This window comes from Amphiprion ocellaris, chromosome 19 (assembly GCF_022539595.1).
Source record: "Amphiprion ocellaris isolate individual 3 ecotype Okinawa chromosome 19, ASM2253959v1, whole genome shotgun sequence".
Taxonomy (NCBI): Eukaryota; Metazoa; Chordata; class Actinopteri; family Pomacentridae; genus Amphiprion; species Amphiprion ocellaris.
In genome coordinates this window covers 15,342,154-15,358,765 of record NC_072784.1, presented here as the reverse complement: position 1 = coordinate 15,358,765, position 16,612 = coordinate 15,342,154, and the positions used below count along the sequence as shown (strand labels likewise).

Here is a 16,612-nt window from a genome sequence, read left to right as displayed (position 1 = left end):
ACTGTAAATAAATTTTAAAAAGTTAAAAATAATAATAATAATAATAATAATAATAATAATAATAATAATAATAAAATAACATAAAATAGCCATCTCATAAAAAATGTGATTTTTAAAAATAATTTAAATACATTTTGTAGCCGTAATTTAACACGACATCATGTGTATTTTTTGGGCTCTTTTTATATTTAATGAAGGATACCTACATGTATAAAAATTATGAAAACACCTGTCATGTAATAATAATGATATATAGATAAAATTGTGACAACAATACTTCAGTAATCATATCTAACTTTAGAAATATATGTATAGTATTAAAGTTGAATTTAGCAGATTAAGCTAATGAAAAGGCAAAAAGAGGAACAACAAATATGTGAAGTTCCATTAAAATGTATGTCTTTTTATGTCAAAAAATATTCATTTTCTTTTTTAAAAAAAAATAAAATTTATGGTCTGCCTTTAAAATCAGCTCATTTCAAGTATTTTATATTGTTAAATGTACTGTTTCTTCACTGAGTGATTACAGTTAACACTTCTTCACTGTAAAACTTTTGTGAGCTTGTTCTCTATCCACTAGGTCTTATGAACAGCTGAAATGATTCTGAGTTGAGGCTCTCTGTCTTATTTCACTGCAGGAAATAGTTGGGAAGTTAAATTAGCCTCTCAGAGGAGAAATGTGACTCCTGGTAATTCCAAAGTTGTCTTATCTGAATGTCGTGGCCACACATACATTGATGTGTTACCTAGTTGTATTTAGGTTTGGTGCTGAGAGGCTGAGACTACTAGGAGCTACTCTACAGTCAGTTAGGCTGAAATAGCTGCTGCTGGAGGCTCAGTGAATCCCTCCACAGTGTAGGTCTCTAGCCACAATATACTGATTAGTATTTCTACATGCTAAATGCAAGCTGCAAATAATGTGTATGAAAGATTTGGAGTTGTTTAACCCTTTGATGCGCGAGTGATTGGACCTTATTCTCTTCCATAAGTGGGTCAGAAATTACCCATATAAGAATCAATGTCTTTTTATGCCATTTTTTGTCATTTTGGTTGAGAATAATAATTTGTATTATTGTTTGTAATATTTTTTTGAATGATTTCATGTGTGTAATATGTTTATTTTCCACTTTATGACAGATTTTGAACATTTTGATAATTAATAAAGGAGAATATTACACAGAACAGCAACGGAAGAATGTCAACATCCATTTTGTTGACATTTTTCCACAGCTGTTGCTGCTCTCTGTCCCTCAAAGCTTGTGCACTTCACCGCCTCTTATATGATATTATCAGTGATAAAGAGCTTGGGGTAGTAATACAAATATCACAATTTCTTTAATGGTATAAACAGAAACTAAAAACATTTGAATGGAATGATATCAAAAACATATTTTTTGAGGAATAGCTGGAATATGAAATGATAAAAACTTTTGATTAGAAAGATATTGCAAGAAGACGACTTCACTGGGTCATTTTTGACCCACTTATGCATCCAAGGGTTAAAGGGGTCTGACAGATTTTTAGTGATGAACGAAAGCAAAGTAATATAATATGTTACTTTTGCTGATGAGTAATTTTCCAATTAGAAATAGAGTAATCGGTTACTGTTTTTAAATAAGCATCTGAATCTCCAAACCTGTTTTCTTCTAAAATGTGCCTAAATGGCAGTGTGTCCGAGCAAGAAATTGTAAAAAACATAATGAATTGTCAGATTTTCAAATGTCTGAGGGTCAATGAATGTATCATGTGTGATGTATTGTTCTATTGGTAAAATGAACAAAACCTAAATATTGTAACATTTCATAGAAATCACTTTACTCTGAATGCTCCATTGCAAAGTATGCAAATAAAACACTGTTTGTACCAGATTCTGTAAAAAATAATACCTAATAAAATAATGTGTAATTCTGCAACTACAAAGCAATGGTTCTCTCAGCAGTGACCAACAGTCATGTGACCAAAATTCTGTGACTTTTTGAATGAACTGCAGGCTGAGTTAACACAGAGGAGAGAGGAGACGGCAAGAGAGGTTGAGAGAAAATCAAAATCAACTTGATCAGTAAAATAAACACAGCGCGGTTCAAAAATGGTCAACAGAGAAGCAAATGTTCAGGAAGTTGTTGGAAGATACATTCAGCAGGTGAAACATCTTTCTAGAGTTGATGTGCAGAAAAGAGTGAAAAACACTCAGTCTGTACAGGTTGTAAATATATATTTTAAAAAAGTTCTCGGATAGCCTAACTAAAGTATCCAACAATTCATTTAATTTTTTCTTAATATTACCATTGCCTGTAGGCACTTGTAAAACTGTTGTGAAGCAAATAATCAAGAAAATTCAACATTCTTTTGGTTTATGGCATTATAGCTGTTTCTCTGCTGCACTTCAAGACATTTTTAAATTATTTGTTTGCATAGAGGTGCTGGACTTTATATTGCAATAAAAAAAAAAAAAAACTAGAACCACAGTAAATTAAAATGTAGTGGAGCACAAAAATGCCCAGAAACTATTTTGGGCTCAGAGGTTTAACAAACTGTCTGTATTTAATATAAATACATTAGTCACTGTAATTGTGAAATTTGTGAGTTAGCGCTGAAAGCAATCAGTCTTCTCACTTTTCACAAGCGTTTGAGTGCAACATCCATCTGTCTACCACGCAGACATGACAGTTTTCTCATCATTTAAACGTAATTTGACCAGCAGACAAATGTCCTCTAAATACCAGATCAGCTCAATCATAATTTCCTAAAGTGATTCAGATTTCCAAGAGGCTGGCCCCTCTGGTGAACTGCATTTGAACACAAAGCGCCAAACCAAATCAGTCTCATCTCACTGCTTCTTATTAGGAGGGAATATGACAGACCACAATACAATCAAGTAAGAGGCTGCGGTGAGGTCTTTCACTTTCCCACACGTTAATTTCTCCGGGCCTTCCTGGGCCGAGGCGGAGCTGGTCTATCGCAAGTGTGATCTCTGCGCTGCGCAGCTCATAAGAAGCAGACAAATTTAGGATATGATAAATCAGCACTAATGTGATTTACCCTCAGTGTCTGCTGGTTAACATAAAACAACCACTAAATTTTCACTTAGCAGGCGCTCCTCACTCAGCCTGCATTAGCTTGTTTGTCCCAACCAGGGGTGAAAAAAGCAGCTCATGCAGAATAACAGCACAGAGTCCAAACTAAATATAAGCCCTGCCACCTAAGCTCAAAGGAAATTTATATATATATATATATAAAAAAATATATATATATATAATGCAACACATTTTACTTATTTTACCATCCTTCTACATTCATGTCAAATAGTAATCCTGACATAGAGACAGTTGCTCCATAATCAGCCCATTATAATCCCATCCAGACCTTCCACAGTCTGCTCCCAACCAGCATTAATTTTTAGCCCAGTCTGTTCATCTAGCCTCATTTTTCCTTCGCTCTCAGCCCCGCTCTGGTCCCAGGGTAGTCTATCACACTTAAAGCTTACACTCTTCTCAGGCACTTATACACATTTAAAGCATTTGACTAACCGCCAGGCAAAATTGACTTTGGGATGAAAGACCAGGGGGCTTTTAAAAAAATGAAAAGGGAAATTCTGCATCAGGACACAGAAGCCTTGATTTAATGGAAAACAAAACAAAACCAAACCAAAAAAAACAAAAAAGAAAGAAAAAAAGCAGTTTCATTCTGCAGAAGAAGCCGAGTCACGCAGAGGGTTTTCTCTTTTTAATGATCGGAGGGGAGGGGGAGGTCGGTCGGCTCTGGGAATACGGGGCTATGACAGAAGGTGCTTGTGAATGGTTTTTAAATGGGGAGAAGGGGGGACGCCGCTGTGTTGCATTGTGCTGGATGGGAGAGAGGAAGCCCCACACTCCCCCAACTTCCTCCCCTCCGTCTCCCCCTCCGCTGTGTTTACCCTCCTACCCCCTGGCACTGGAAGAGAACTGGACGAGCACTGGCCTTGCTGGTGAATGAAGCACTGGCATCACTTAGCCACACACACACGCACACACACACACACACACACACACGCACACGCACACGCACACACACACACACACAGACACACACACACACACACACACACACACACACACACACACACACACACACACACACACACACACACACACACACACACACAGACTGTAAGCAGTGTGACTAATAGCATGCTAACGCCCTTTGTGTTGCCTCAGTTATACCTGATTCATGTCTGGCTCCCAGGGGAAGGAGCACCCCGGGTCATTGAAATATTCAGAGATGTTAGATGTTAGTACAGGTGGATCAATGATACCGGTCAATAACTCCCCCCCTCGACAGGGACTTAAGGACAGGGGTGTGTTACAGCAGCGCGTTACCAGATTCAGGTGAAAACACCACCGTTGTACTTGATATTGATTTCTTCTCCCTGATATTGCACGCGGTGATTTCCTCACAAGCGCAGGTTTATGTAGAAACGGATTTGAGCCTGCCTACCTATTGACTCACTCTGTTTGGTTGCTGATATTATTAAGTGGCTGGTAGGTTGTAATAGGAGAGACAGGGGAGGGAGGAATTTGGTTTCTAGTGTTATTTCATATTTTCTCACACCAAACAAGCCTGAAGCGTGCTGAAGAAGACATATGTACCTGCACTCTGAGATACGTTTTTCTACAATACTGCACACAGGTAAGCTGAGATAAGATAAAACTTTATTAACCCCAAAGGAATTTTTTCAATAACTACACTGGGCAATTCTGGGAGAAATTGCACATGTGATTGTAGAAAGCTGCTGCTGCTTGCAGTTACTAGAGTTTGTACAGTTCAACACAAAAACAGAAGGAAGCTGCAACTTTGCAATTAGATGACGAACCCAACTGAGCCACAGCCTCCACTATGCAATCCTATCCATACTTATGAATTAAAGGGAATTAATGTCAACCTTTCTAATAATCACAGCGTGGTCAAATTGAATTAACAAGCAATGGACAGTATTCAGGTGTCTCTTAGCTTATTTGGGATGTCAAATCAGTTTCTAATGAGTAACAGGAGAGAATATGAAACAAAACTGTAAATTATATATTAGAAAAACCCAGAATAAGGGAGATAAAGTCAATTTTTACTGTTGTTTTTTCTGTCACTTCCTAGTTGCCACTTTTTGAACTCCAAAGTTCTTGTTTTCAAAGAGGCCAGGACTAGAACATTACTTGAAATGGTTCAAATTATAATGTGTACACACTAGATACATACTAACAGTTAAAATTTTCACAACAGAACATTCAAACTTAAAATTTTGCCTCTTTATTTCTTCGTGTCTGTTTTTTTAAAATTTTATTTACAGGATAAAAAAGTCAGCAACAGATTTAAATTATGTTTCTTAGAGTCCATGGCCAAAGAACAAGTGACTGAGACTTGGTGTAAATCCAGATCCAAGATTTTATAACATTTGGCAAAGGAGATTATTTTAATATTTCATCTAAATTCTCATTAACTGAACTTACTTTGGTGGAAGAAAGCCACACATATGCCATGATTGCCTGTGCTGAGCATGTTGATGTGTATTTTGCATTTTGCTTATTAGTCTTTCTTTCTGGCATTGTGCAATAACCATGGCAGAGGTATGATGATCTGTCCAGATGGTGCTAAAGATTCAACTTTGATTGAAACTGTCTCATATTACGGAAATAAAATGTTGCCAGTCTCCCAAATTCCTCTAAATAACTGCATTAAATGGATTACGAGAAGATTACACTCATCAATATTTCCTTAGAATTAAATCATAATCAGAAGACGACACCAGTTTCCAGTTGAACTAATTGCAGAACACGGAAACTTTTCACTACATCATGTTCCAGAAGGTCAATAAATAAAGCATATTCATAATAGCAGTCATAGTTAATGCACTTTTGATGTCTTACAGTTCCTTGTTACCACTTAAGCTAATCTGTCATTTTGTACTCCTCAGCTGAATGTACAGAAGGTCAATTGAGCTTATGATTGTATGATAAACTATTAATTAGACAGAAACTCCTCCTCATTTCCTCCCTGTTTACTTATTAAGCTTCTTAATGTGATCCTATGACAGGACATGCAGTCTCGGATGATGTTACACCCTCACATTTTTGTGTATTTTTGGGACAACAGTTTGGTTATGGGAGCAATATTACAATAAGCGCTTATTTTTAGAAAACAGCACAACAGCCTGATGAGGTTTTTCTTAAACTGGAGCATTCGGCGTTCCACATTTTAATCACCACTCATCCTTGTCAAATAGGATATACTGCCGCCCCCTCTCCACGGTCTCCTACCTCGCCCTCCCACTCAAAATGTCCAAAGACACGGCGTTGCTCTCATTAGGATGCAGGATGCAGAGAGGAGCCCTGATCTATTCAGAACTGCTCCTACAGGAGTGGGGACCTCCTCCCCTTCAGCAGGGGCCAAGAGCTGCAGATTAAAAGTCACTGTGTTCATCACCCTGCTAAAGCACTCCCATTAACAGGCATTACATTACCTACCCCACATGTTCAAATCTCTAACTGGGGGCTTCGTACCACTTGTCATTACATGCTGGGATAAAAGTCTTTTTAATGTTAACATCTTCACATTCACTGCGCCGGCTCCCAACTTCAAATGAAATCCAGCTATTGCTGTCCGTTCTGTGCCGCTGCCTGGTCGGGACGCTGATTTTGTGAACAATTAATCCGCGTTTAAGGTTGTTAAGTGTGTTGATACACTGAATTCCTGCGCACTGAGGGGAAAGCCAAAGCTAGCAGCTAATCAAAATGTCTCTCAGCCATTTACAGAGCAATGTAAACTGCACCGTTTTTTGGGGGTTGCTCTAAAACCTTTTTCCCAGTGTTGCTGCGTTTTGTTGCTCCCAGCTGTTTTGGAGAAGAGGACTTGGTTCAGCATTTTGGTGTTTCATGCTGCCCTCGCTTTCCTTCTTTTTTTTTTTTGCTCAAGAGGAAACGTATGTGTGTGTGTGTGTGTGGTTTCTTTCAGGAGGTCAAACTATGGCATGTCAACTCCACTTCTATACAATTGTTTTTGTGTGTGACATTTCTGTGATGGGGCGAGTCTATGTTCATTCTCTATGTCTGTTTTTCTTTTAACTGTTCTGTGTCTGTAAGAACACACTCCAAGAGATAGGATAAATGTTTTTTTCGTGCATTTCTCTGAACAAAGTTGTATGCTACTTTCAAATGTTGGCCAAATCAACAACAATACTAACTTTTACTCCTTCAGGATTACAGGGAGTCCAAGACAAATACATTATAGTTTACTCCTGGTTTGCTTACAGCAGTGTAATCTGTCTGTCATGACTTAAATTAGAATCTGTAATTCTTAATTTTCCTAAATAACTCACCGATTTCTTATGTGTATCTGTTTGTTTCTCTGCTTGAAGTAACAGCGTGCATTAGTTATGACAGAAAAACTACTTTTATTTGGATAAAACTGGAGACGAGTGTTTGTTTTTCTTCGCTGACACTTCTTGGATTATTGATGCATTAAAGTGATTGTTCTGCAATCACTTATGATAATACTGAAGTAGAGCAGGAGCTGGCTGTCAAATTGGCATTATGCTCCCATCAAAAATGTGTATGTGATTCCATTTAGGTTGGATTTTTCGACAAACTGCAGTTGCTTTTGAATGCTGTGCTGTTTGGCTATGAGCATCTGACATTTCAGAGCCTTTTACCAGAACATGAACACATCATCTCTGTATTTTTCAAAAAAGTCTGCACTGACAACTGCATTATGACCAAATGATATGGTTATTTTCACAATGTATTACCCTTAATACGCAAAGGAGAGTCTGTGCAGGCTGGGTTTTGCATCATTCTGAAATCATCTTTAGCTGAAGCAGAATGTTTCCAGCAACACAAAGCATATGGAGCTTAGCAATTACAGCCATTATAACAATACTTGGAAATACAAATATATGACACATTGTTTGTGTTATGCTGAAGCTGCTGTTCAGCACAGTTATAATTTTAAGACTCTTTGTAGAAGAGACAACACGGGGAAGATTTTGATGCATGATGAGTGTCGCCTTCTGCATTTTTGTTCAATTTTTTTGTATAACTCCTCAACATTCACCCCCATTTTCGTTTTTACTAAAAAAAGACTAAAAAGTTGGAAGCGTTGTGCTTGTTAGACTCTCGCTGTGAAAACAGCACATAGTGATTCAACAAGTATGCTCTCCTATAGAAGACAGGAAGGGTAAGAAACTACTGTTTTGCTCATTACTGTTTTATTGCAAAGTAAGGAAGTATTGTTGCTGTGATTTTTGGTATCTTAAAATGGCTCACACCGTTTGAATCATGAGGCTTTGTGCTTTAAAACGACTGGCTCATTCAGGATGATTCGATGCCATCCAAAATACAGCAGCAGAATTTTCGCAGGCGCCTATGAGTGTTACAGGGTTAATGCTCTTTACCGTTTGCACTGCAGAGAGGGGATTTAAGGTTTGCACTGTTTAGGTGGTGCAAAGCCCCAGAATGTGCACCGTGATTGTTAAGTATAAATCTAACAGTTGGGGGCTGGTTTGCCGCACATCCACATACCAGGACACAGCTCGCCGATTCTCTAATTGGAGCAGGGAAGCTACTGCGTTTCAGCAATGCTGAGCAACAGCAGCACTGAGTTAACAGGTGCACTTCTTAAATTTAACACTGAGCCTAGTCTCCCCCACTTACATCATTCACACTCACACACACACACACACACACACACACACACACACTCCACCCATCTAAGCCCCTTCAATGTGAAACGCACCTGTTTCTAATTAGAGTGAGTAACGTCATTACAAGTATTCTTTTGCTACTCAAGGTCAAGGTCATCAATACATGGCTGCACAAATGGAGTTGTGGATTCCCCTCAAACTGCAGCAGAAAAAAACTGAGAAAAAAGCTAGAAATGTTGATAACAGCAACAACTATAAACACATATTATGAAGAAATCAATTAATTATGAAAATAAAATGCTATTCTGTGTAGCCAGTATATAGTAACAATACAGCTGACTGCATGACTGTAACACAAAACACAACTGAGCTGAAATGATTAATTGATAAGTTGTAACTTTTAAATTAATAATTACTTTGTGGGTAATTGATTAATAAATTTGAGACATTTTGAAGGTAAAAATGGCTAAATTCTCTGATTCCTGCTTTTTACAGTAAATATATTCTGATTTCTCTACTCTGCTATGAGAGTAAACTGAATACTTTTGGGTTGTGGACAAAATAAGTCAAGTTGGGCTTGTGGGAACACTGACTGACATCTTTAAAAAACATTCGACTCTATTAAACTCATCGATTAATTGAGAAATTTAAGATTAACAGGTTATTTGACTCTCAAAATGAATGGTAGTTGCACCCCTACAAGACAACTGTGAATGTTTAGCGTAATCAACAAAGATAATATAAAATCAAAGTTAAAAAATGTGACATTTTCAGCACTGACAGTGTCATGTAACTGCACACTTGTACAATGAACTGAACAGACAAGACTAGATTAAAGATATGCAGAGGAAAAAGCATTAACACACTCACACAGTGTACAGAAACAAATTTTACACTTGAATGGGGCTCGGTGTTTAATTAGGGAAACAAATATTCAGACAGCGCAGTGCAACATGTGGAGCAGAGGTGGATGCGGTTTTATTATGTGTCCATCTGTCTGTCTAACCTCCAATTCCACGACTGTACGCGGGAGCACAGTCTCACCTATAAATGGCCGTCCTTTCCCAAACAAACAAACAGCGTGTGCATGCATGCGTGATAAGTAACACTCTCCCTGGCCCCCATCCATTCAGGCCTCGCCCCAGCCTTCGCTATGAGTGACACACTGACTAATACACAGACAGATAAACACTCACACTGACAAACACGATAAGGCTTTACCCACAAAACACTGACACGGACTGACTGATGGACGTCTCCATGGAGACCAGTCACCAAGACTGGCACAATGCCTCTCGCAGCCGAGCCCCGTGCCTTCTAAATCAGAGAGGTGAGGGAGAGGAAGGCAGAAAGGAGAGATAAAGAGTGGAAACACACTGTGCGGCACCACAATGATTACAAAACAGGGTTGAAATATTCCAGCGGCTGCGGACCTGGTCTAACGCGCCACGTGATCGTCTTTCCTGCCCTCCGATCTGCTCCTCTCACACCTCAGCCTCAACCCCATCACTCACGCCCCTCCATCACTTCTCCACCTCTGCACTCCTCTCCCCTTACAAGCCTCTCCATCCTCCTTGAGCTCCCCTCCTCGCCCCCTTTCCCTTTTCCTACACCTAAGGCATGTTTATTTCCACACCTCACCTCCTCTGCTGATTTCTCCACCCTTCTTTCTCTGCGGGTTCTTCTCTCCACCCCTCTCTCTCCCTCTCTCCCACGCTGTGCGAAATGGAAGCTCTCATAGAGACCTGAGGTTGCCATAGTAACCTGCCATAGTAACCACTCACCATCTTGCGTGTCTCCGTCACGTCGGCGGGGGCTCGGGGCGTCCGCGGCCCTGCTCTGCAGCTCCCAAAGCGGGGCGTCAGTTCACTAAACCCTGCAGTGTGTGATGGAAAAGTCCCTGGATGGAATCTGCCTCGGTTTTTTTGCCTCACAAGAACTTTCCAATGTTTCTAAGAGGACAAATGAGTGATAACAGTTGTTATCTTTGGCATAGTGTGATATATGATTAGACACAGGTCACCAAAGGCGCACAGCTGAGAGGAAAATTGGCTCTGAATACTTCTGATGCATCGGTAAGATTTCAAACTTTCTAATAAAGGGATGGAATCAGGGCTCTTTAGGGGTTTAGTTATGGCAAACACTTTACCCTACCAATTAACAGCCATTGTTTCCAGTCTGTATAGAGAAATTTGAGCCTGAATGCCTCACTGCACCATCCAATACAAAAGCCACCGCAAGGAAATGTGCAAGAAGGGCAAAATATATAAATAAACTAGTACAACTGAGTCAACACTCTACATATATCGCAGGGAGTCCAGGGACTTTGGAAACAAACAGTGGAGGCATGTTGGAGTTCACGTGATGGCACACATAGTAATCATCCTAACGTCCGAATGTGTGATTTATCACAGCGAAGGCGCACAGCTTCGCTAACCGCCTACTCGGAGGCTCCAGAGGCCTCCTGGGACAACTGCTGGCATGTCTCATCGGCCTCCTCTGGAGCCACCATCTCGGCCGTGACATCAGCGCCGCCCCCCCATCGCCGCCCCTGAAAACACAACAACCTCCAACCAGATACAAAAAGGACGTCTGATTACGTGTCATCTTGTGCGACAGTGTGCCCACGCTTCTCTCCAGGCGTCTCTTTGTGATCTCTCAGAGCGCCGTGGAAACCGAACCTGTCTGTGTAAGGCTTGAATCACATGGAGTGAAAAAAAAAAAAAACAGGAGGTGGAGGAAGAGAAAAAAGCGGCATCACACTTAGGTCATCAGGGTTATAATTTCATGTTTATTGCTCTCATGCACTATCTGTTTCTTGCCATCTACATCATCAATATTTATACTGTCATCATCAGCATCATCATCAGCATCAGTATGCCACTACTGTTGTGCCTCCAGCCAGCGGAGCCACTCAGCGAGGCAGACAGAGGAAAGGCCCCAGCCTGACTCTGCAATGCTGTATTGAGCTCTTATGCCATCACTGACCCGAAACAAACTCCCTCAAGACTCTGTGCCTGGATGCAGCCACGGCGGCAGTAGCTGTAAAGCAGGGTGGTCACTGAGGGATGACCGCCTTCATTACCCAATCACATTTACTAATACTTAATCTAACCAGGGGAAGATAATATCTCTTCTCTTTGCCAAACTCAATATGAGACACGCAGGGCTGACCGCTCTCGCTGGCCGCCTCATTTCAAGCAGTCCAGTCGCATCCTGACTGCTCCTTGATGATAGACGAGCGACCAAAGCTGCTCTAAAAACATTCTGGGAAGGTTCTGCAAAGTCCTAGTGATAGTTTCAGTGGGAAGCTTATTTTTCTTTGGTTCCCAGAATGTTCTATTTGAGTTATTGTTAGACAAACAGGTACCAATCTTCTTAAAAAGTTTTCTGAATGTTGCACTGAGAACATCTTTCCTTTGTATCCTGTCACATTGGGGACCATTGTGGGAACATTTCTCCTTTCTTATCATGTAACATAATCTGTTCCATCCTCTGAATGTTGCAGTTGATGCTTTCATTGATTTTTAACCTCACAGGAACTTTATGGGAAGTAGATTAAAACATTTTCATTAAAACATTATTAGGTCTTGTAGGTAATGTTCGCCAGTGTTGCTGGAAACGCTACTTTTGACCATCTGTACCAGCTCTTGATCGAATACTTGGCTGAGCGCTGCCAGACAGCCCTCCCACTGTGCTTTCATGCACTCATGAGGAGGGAGGGGAAAGGAATCGCCTCAGTTCATTTTTCAGGCATCCCTCTCCACTTTAGGTCATGATGAGAATATATTCCTCAGGGGAAATCTCACCATTTCTAATTATGTCAATTCAATGGATTATAGCATTCATTTTGTATCATTAACCATTGCCATTCGTCCAACTATTATTCAATAATTAATGCCCGGACAGTCATCATGATCCCCGAAGGGCCGACACCCAGGCCTGGACGGGAGACTCAATCAAACCAATCACGGCTAATTATACCCACCCCGCCATCGCAGGCGGCTTAGCGTTTCTGCTGCCGATGGGTCAGCGCTCATGCACTCTGCTGCCCCCCCGGTAACTGAGATTCAAATTGTGCCACATCATGTGTAAAAACAGAAGCTCAGATATCCAGGTTGAGGCATGGCGGGAGCACGTGGCGGCTGGCGGCGATGTGTGCGAGACGATAGCAGAGCCTCAGATTTAGAGGGGAGGAGGAGGGCTCATCGTGCTGCATTATTAAGGGACAGCCGGAGGTTGTTCCCAAAAATGTTCATCCCCTCACGGCTGATCAGTGACTCCCCATTCACCCTTCAACCTGTGTGCATCAGCAAGTCGAGCAGCCATCAATCAATGACAGCCTCGCTCTATGAAGAGATCAGCGACCAGCTTGCCCTGATTAGAGCAGTTTAAGTGTCATCTATAATCTCTGTCTCCCTCTTGCTCTCCACCATACGCACCGAGCTGAGTGTATGTGCATTAACACAGATGCAAACTCGCTCAGACACCAAATTTAGGGCAACAGTTACTCTCTTTGCATTCTAATGTCGAGGCAGAGACGTCCCTCGGAATTAATGCAGTCCTTTGTCCTTTTACAGTAGGCGGACAAGGAAAGGCAAACTACACTTTAACCAGACTGAAAGCGTCCTGGCTTCATAGATGCACAAGTCATTGACATTGGGCAATATTTTAGGGGGTAATCATTTATATGCCAGACTCCTCTTGTGCCCTTTCCCACCTCATGTGTTTGTTTTGGGGAGGATTTGCTGTGACTTCTCCAACATCTCCTCTAGAAATAATCCGCGACTGCTCCACCATTCCAGCAGCGTCGGGGCGGTAGGGGGGCTGAGCATTATCTCAAAGTCACACCTTCCCTCTAGGCCAGGTGTGCAGGTGTAATTTACCATGTCCCTGTTAACCTGCTTGCTTGTTTTCATCAAGCTCATCGGCCATGCATAAGTGGTGTGCCTCGGAAATTAAAGAGCCGCCTGGCCTTATTCCTCAAATGACTGAAACTGATCAGCCGGTGCTTAATTCGCGACACAGGGAGGGACACGTGTGACTATGTGTTAAAATTAACAGTTGACAGTTAAAATTAGTAAGATGACCGTGTGCTGTCAGACTGGTAGCAAAGTTCAGGCTGCCATTTCTTTGTTCAGCATCTCAGGAATAAAAAGTGGATGTGCTGCATTCATTATTAAAAGGATGTTAAAGGTTTTATACAGAACAAACATATTGGAATTGAGCAAATCTGCCAAAATGTCTGTCCTTTAGTCACTCACAGTGAAGAGCTTGAAGCTCTCGGTGTCTAAATGCAGAGACAGTTACAGGTGCAGAATCTTTAAACGGGGAATAAAACTGTCCACCTGCATTTCATTAACTAATCTATGTTAACCTTTCCTTGTGGATTGTGACATTGTTCAATTTTAATAACATGCATATTAGGTCGAGGCGTGTCATGACTTTGCACCTTCAGGACTTCAAAGGGAGATTTGACCCAAGTTGTGCAGTAGATTTCTCCACTTCCAGGTCTTTACTAATTCAATACAGTGTGCTCCAGAATTTCTCTGCCACCAAATTCCCAAGAATGAAGCCTCCGTCCATAAAATTGCATCACAGATGCTGAATAGACTACTTTCTTGTTTTCCTTAGAGTGGCTGCATTCTCATAAATGGCTGCCTTTTAGTAACCTGGCCCAGTCTGAATTCAGTTCCGGCTCAGGAAAGCACTCTGGTTTGGGAAATGGGAGGAGGAGGGCAGCAGCAAAGTTCAAGATTAACAAATTCTCGCAACATTTTATGGCCTCTTCACTTTTGCAGCAGTGAGATGTCGGGATATTTTGAAGCTCTTGCCCTGAGCTGGAGGACCTTGCCTTTAAATGTGATATCATGTGACAAGCTTCTCATGAAGTCGGGGCCTTGCAGTGGCTGGTGCTGTTGCGTACTGTTCATGATCAGCTAAGAGTGAAGTCTCACTTCTTCCCTATTGAGCATAAAGCCCAAAAAATGAGTGGATGAAATACATGCTTTTACAGGCAACATAAAAATTTACCATCATCTTAAAGCTTTACGTCTGTTGGATTATTTTGGATCTAATGGAAAGGATATGCAGAAAAGTAAAGGCTCATAAATGATACGTGTCATGGTCATTCACTTGATGCTTGAGCTACAATAGTGTAGAAGTTCACAGGTGCTGAAACAAGCATTAAATCTATGGGTGCATGCATAAAAATCACAGGATGTTAAATGCAAACTGCAGAACAGCTGAGCTGAAGAGATGATTTAAAAAATCAAAAAGGACACCAGCCATCTTCCAGGAACAAGAAATCCTAACAGCACTCCTTCAAAATTCACCCCCCCCATCCCTTCTTGTTAGAGCCACAGCTCAACAATCCCCCGCCCCAACTTTCTCTTGTCTAATCCTGCCCCAGTGCCCCAGTTCACCTTCCAACACCCCATTAATAACTTATTCTCTCTATCATAGAAGTCAGGAGATCATCCAGCTGGTCCACAGCACACGCACTGCCAGCAATCTCCACCCGCCAGTCCCAGTCCGCTCGGATTTCTCTGAAACACTGCACATTAGCATTTAAATCCCCTCATAACCGTATCATTGTGTTGCAGATAGAGGCAGTAGATCTTCATTCATCAGTCCTAATCTATCTGCTCCTTGTTCTCAGCCGGAGGGGCCCCAGGCTCTGACTCAGAGCTTAACCCACCGCGCGTAAGCCGCAAGGTGCCTGCGCATTTTTCCTCCAAATCTAGGGTCATCAGCAGGGGCCAGCGAGGGAAACTGAGCCCCAACACACAATTTAACACTGTAAACTGCGCCGATTAGGGATCTTTAATTGAGTATATTTGAGTGAAAGCTGCGCGTTAACCGGATCAAATATTAAGCCCTGTCAACAGCTTGTGCTACAGTGGATGCTCCTCTTATCGCCAAGGTTAGATTAACTTGTGCTGACAAACACGCAAAAGCCAAACAAAACGAGTAAACAAAAGCTGAGGATGTGAGAAAAGTTTGAAATGCGCATATGGATCAGATCTGATCTCAGAAAAATCTGTTTATTTAATTTTTTATCCAATTCTCTGTGACACACGTCTGTCTCGTCACACATGTAATTCCTGGATACCCGCCACCTCTAGCAGGGCCTCTGTCGGATCACACACGGGGACAGTTCGCGCATCACATCAGGTCGTGAATGCGGATTTCCATTCGTTAGTAGTTTTGGAGCAAATAAGTCTCCGCCAGACGCGCGCACACATACACACATACACACACGCACGCATACGAGACAAACATCAGAATCACAGCGCATGAATCTGCATCTGTAGATGTCATCGAGACTCACCTTTTTTATTCTGAGATCAAGTCCTCAAACGCATCTCTGCGCGCTGGTCGGTACTCCGAGACGCTCACCTTCCCTCAAATAACAGCGTATTCCACTGCAGAGCCGCCGCCGACGCTGTCTTCTCTCCCTCCTCTCTCTCTCTCTCTCTCTCTCTCTCTCTCTCTCTCTCTCTCTCTCTCTCTCTCTCTCTCTCTCTCTCTCTCTCTCTCTCTCTCTCTCTCTCTCTCTCTCTCTCTCTCGCTCCTCGGTCTCTCTCTCTCTCTCTCTCTCTCTCTCTCTGTCTCTGTCTCTCTCTCTCTCTCTCTCAGATTGATTCACCCTTTCCAAGTGCTGCGCTGCCACCGCTGGTAATGACAATTGTCTCAGAAATCTTCAGGTGGATGGAACCACTGGCCGACGCTGAGGGGATGTCGGGCTGCAAACCGCTGCTGCTGCTTCTGCCGGGACACAGAAAACTGAACTTTATTTATCTAAATACTCTAAATGTATTTTTGTTGTTTTCTATCCCCTAAGCATATTACAGTTACTGCTGCTGTCTGTGTAGATTCATGGTATTTCTAGGAGCCTCAGCAGGAGGCAAGTGGACTTATTTTTTGTTGGTTTTTGAAGACGTT

The 16,612-nt window shown here is 41.6% G+C and overlaps 1 protein-coding gene across 1 annotated transcript in view; it reads right to left on the bottom strand.

The window, feature by feature from the left end:
- lrrc4ba (leucine rich repeat containing 4Ba) overlaps positions 1 to 16,158 on the bottom strand; it is a 40,567-nt gene extending 24,409 nt beyond the window's left edge. Inside the window, exon 1 of the mRNA XM_023276554.3 lies at positions 15,999 to 16,158. The gene's annotated coding sequence lies outside the window, so the exon portion shown is untranslated. The remainder of the gene's footprint in view (positions 1 to 15,998) is intronic.
- Positions 16,159 to 16,612: the final 454 nt, after the last annotated feature.